We start from the raw sequence: 4,469 nt of genomic DNA, 5'->3' as shown, positions 1-4,469 counted from the left end.
GATTCAAATCCAGGCCCACCACTTACTTGTCAGCCGGGTGACCTTGAATAAGTTGTTATATTCCATTTTCTCACCTGAAAATACTCATCCCCCAGGCAGAAGTGCCTGGCTCATTAAACATGATTTATAATATTTGTTGAGAACGTGAATGAAGAGAGAAGCTGCCCTGGGCATAGACAGGAATCCCAGTGGTCCAAGCTAACACCAGGTCATCCTTGACTTTTCTTCTCTTACCTCCTCACCTAATTAATCACAAAATCATGGCCATGCTATCTCCATAGTAGTTTTGAATCTGTCTGCTTCTCCTCCTCCCTATTGCCTCCATATTGACCTCTTAATCCAGGCCACCAGCATTTCTAGGTTGAATTCCTGCAGGAGCCATCTATCTACACAGCCTTCTGCAGCAGACACTATTGGTTGCCTACCCAGCCTTTTGTTCAGGTGTCCAGCTCTCTTCTACATGGCACAAAGGTAAGTCTGGATTCACCAAAGCCAGTCATGGTAAACTCATTCCTCTGTCAGTGATTCATTTAGGTAGGGCATCAAACCCAACCTTGGCCAATGGGAATAAGAGGAAATCTGTTGCGGGGGGGGGCTTCAATGAAAGATTTCCTTGCTGATAGAGAGAGATTCACAGGAAGAGACATTGCATCTTTTTCCACCTCAGGCTGTGCTGTCTGCGTGGGAAGCCACCTTGCATGGTAAGGGGTCATGGCCAACAGGCTGAGGACCCCATGTGAGATGAGTGTTTCCCTTATTGTCAGAGTCAGTTTAGTCCGAGTTCTCTATGACTTGCAGCATTCTAACTGATACATCTTCCCACCTCCAGTCTCACTTCTCTCAAATCATTCTCCACAACGGCACACTAGAGAAAGCTGGTGGCAAATCCGGACACGTGGTCTTCTATGGCTTCTCTTTGACATCAATTTCAAGTCCAAATGTCTCAGAATGCCCTACGGTGCCCTTCATGTCCAGCCTCTGCTCCCTCCACAGCCCTACATCCTTTTACTGCAATCTCCTAGGCCCTCTTGACCCCTCTTACTCCTAACAATGCTATAATCTACTCTCAACCAACTGGGCAAGTCATTGAAGCTTTCATCCTTAATACCCTCACCTATAAAGCAGGGATAATGACAGTATCTTCCTCAGAATTCCTGTGCACATGAAATGAGTTAATATATATATAAAGGACTGGTACTCAGATTCATCTGAAAGTGCTACATAAACATTGCTGTTATTATTATTTCCTGAAATATCTATTTCTCTAGTCTCACCTAGCCCCTTCCACTGGCTGAAGGAGGAAGACAGGGCCCCAGGATGGCATAGTCACAGGACGAAGGAGCCTGGGCCCCTGCAAGAGCACAGAGAAAAGTTGCCCATAGACGTGTTGAGCTCATGTGCAAAACAGACCCTAGTATGAATCTGCTCATGGGTTACAGCAGCTTGCACTCCCCTAACTAGCAGATTCCCCTTCCATGTTCCCCGACTGTCCTGTGACACTCCCTTTTCCAATAATTATCTTGCTGTGTGGCCGTTGTCAATGTACATCCTCCTTCTCCCTCCCTAACTACCTGGTAGAAGCAAAACCAAGTCAAGTTCACCTTTGAATGCTTTTACAAGTTGAACTGTGCACCTCAGAAAGATATGTTGAAGTCGCAACTCCCAGTACCTCAAAATGTGACCTTCTCTGGAACCAGGTCATTGCTGATGTCAGGAGCATACAGGAGCAGAGTGGCCCGAGTCCAGAATGACTACTGTCCTTAGAAGAACAGAGGGATTTGGACACAGACATGCACAGAGGGGAGATGATGTGAAAATGTGTGAAGCATGGGAGAAAGCCAAGTGATGAGGGTAATGGCAGAGGCTGGGGTGACACAGCAGCACACCAAGGTGCCCCGAGGACTGTGGCCACCTCCAGAGCCGGGAGGCGAGGGAGGATTCCGTGGAGGCTCAGGGAGCACACTCCTGCCAACATCTTGATCTTGGACTTCCAGCGTCCAGAATGAGAGAATACATTTCTGTCACATTAAGCCACCCAGTGTGCGGTGTATCTGTTATGGCAGCCCCAGGAAACCAATACAAGTACCAAATCTTATAACAGTATCAACCAGCATTGGAACTTGGTCAATATTTTTGGAAGGAAGAGAGGAAGGAGGAAAGGAGGAAATAAGATAAAACTCCCTTTGCCCTGATTAGCATCCTTCTGCACAGTTCCCGGGGTTGGAGGCTCTGTGTGGGAAGGAAAGACTTCTTCCACAGATGTTATGAACATGTACTTGATGCTTTCTCCTCAGAGAAGGAGCGTGGAGTCAAGGAAATACTTCCCTCAGGTAACCAGCTGACAACATAATATGAGGCTATAAAGCTAGAGAATCCCCATGGCTCATGAGCTTGGAGAGAGAACGAAACACTTTTAAAAATGAGTGATCAGCGGCAGCACTGCGTAATTCCTCTGAAGTGTCTTCTAGGCACCGTGCTCTATAAATAGACAGTGCGTCTGGTCTGGCGCTGCTTGGTGGGAGCCATGGTGAAGAATAGGGTGGTGCTTACAGGCCCCAGGCGGTGGGCTCTGGACCTTTCCAGAGTTGTCTGGCCTCGGGAGTGGGGGCTGTCCAAGAGCTGGGAGCTGCACTGAGTGCTCCTGGAGGGAAGCTGCTAGGGGCAGGGGGGCGGCAGAGCTGCATGGTGGGCTCGCTGATCTCTGGGGAGCAGGGAAAGGACAACCCCCTGGCGAGAGTGGTGCGCAGCCGCTGGTGATTGCTGCCGGGAGATGTGAGGATGGCATTACTTGCCTATTGCTGCTGTGGCAACCGCCACACATTCAGTATGCTACCGCTCTGGGGCCAGAAGCTCAGAATGGGTTTCACTGAGCTGACATCGAGGTGTCAGCCGACCTGCATTCCCTTCTGGAATTTCAAGGGGAGAACTCATTCCCAGGCTTTTCCATCTTCCAGATGCTGTTGCTTTCCTTGGTTCTCCTCCTTCGAAGCCAGCAACATTGGCTGAGTCCTCCTGCCACCATATCTCCGGGTCGCCCTCCTCTGCCTCCTCCTTCCACCTTTAAGGGTCCTGGTGATTACATTGGGTCCACTTGAATAATCCAGGATAATTCCCTGTTTTTCTTTATTGATTATTAGAGAGAGAGAGAGAGAGAGAGAGAGAGAGAGAGAGAGAGAGAGAGATTTGTTGTTCTACTTATTTATGCATTCCTCGGTTCATTCTCGTATGTGTCCTGACCAGGGATCCAACCCACAGCCTTGGCATATCGGGACAAAGCTCTAACCAACTCTAATCTCCCTGTTTTAAAGCCAGCCAATTAGCAGCCTTATTTCCATGTGCAATTTTAATTCCTCTTGCCACAGAAGGTAACATACTCACAAGTTCCAGGAATTAAGAGGGTGGGCATTTTTGCTGGTCTGTGTGGAGCATTATTCTGACCACCACAGTCTGTCCTCTGATCCCCAAAGATACAAGTTCATTCTGTAAGCAAAACACAAATCCATTCACCCCACTTCTGGTGCCAAAGTCTATATTAGGGTTCAACACGAGAAGCAGAACCAGAAGGCGGTATATACTAAGAAGCTTGTTGCAAGGAATTGGCTTACATCCGGCATGGGGAATGTCCAGCCCCAAGGAAATCATTTGGTCTGGCCCTGCCAGGTGGGACTCAAAATTCAGTAAGTCTAGGAGCTTTTTTCATAGTGACATACATTTATATTAAGTGAATTATATTAAGAGAATGATGTTATAAATATCCAGATGGCCCGTGGCAGGAAAAAGGTTCCCCACCCCTGGCTTACATGATGGTGGGGCAGGCTTGGCAAGTCTGGAACCGCAGGGCAGGCTGGAACTCTTGGGCTTGGGCCGAAGCTGCAGTCCGAGGGGGATTGCCTCCTCCACAGGGAAGCCTCGGCTCTACCTTTAAGAGCTTTTCAACTGATTGAATCAGGACTGCCTCCCCAACTTCCAGCCACCTGATTATGGATTGTAATCACACCTACAAACACCTTCACAGTGATACCTCTATTGCGTCTGAGTGGCTGGGACTGTAGCATCATTGACCATCACACAGAAGTAAGGCTCACTAAGGACGCAGTGCTCCGCTTCAGCTCCCTGACCCTCAACACACATGGCACTTCCTCGGGAAGGTCCCCTTTGTGGAGGTGAGTGGCCTGGGAGCCCTGGATGCTCATTCCACCACTCTGCGCCTCTGTTCTCTGATGAGAGTGCCTTAGAACAAAGGCCGGATTTTGTACCTCTATTTCCATCTAGCAGGGGCCGAGTTACTGTTCTTGTACTGCAGATACTCAGGAAATGTCGGTTGGAAGAATTTTGCTTTTGTTCAATAAATATTCTTCTCTGCTTCTAATCTGCCAGCCCACTTTAACAGCTACCAGTTTGACTGTGTTTTCCAGCTATTAGTTCAGATGTTGGTACAACTTGCAACTATCCCAGCATCATATATGGCA

Source organism: Plecotus auritus (genome assembly GCF_963455305.1).
Source record: "Plecotus auritus genome assembly, chromosome: 9".
Classification (NCBI taxonomy): Eukaryota; Metazoa; Chordata; class Mammalia; order Chiroptera; family Vespertilionidae; genus Plecotus; species Plecotus auritus.
The sequence above is the reverse complement of the archived record's forward strand: the minus strand, read 5'-3'. Positions refer to the sequence as shown.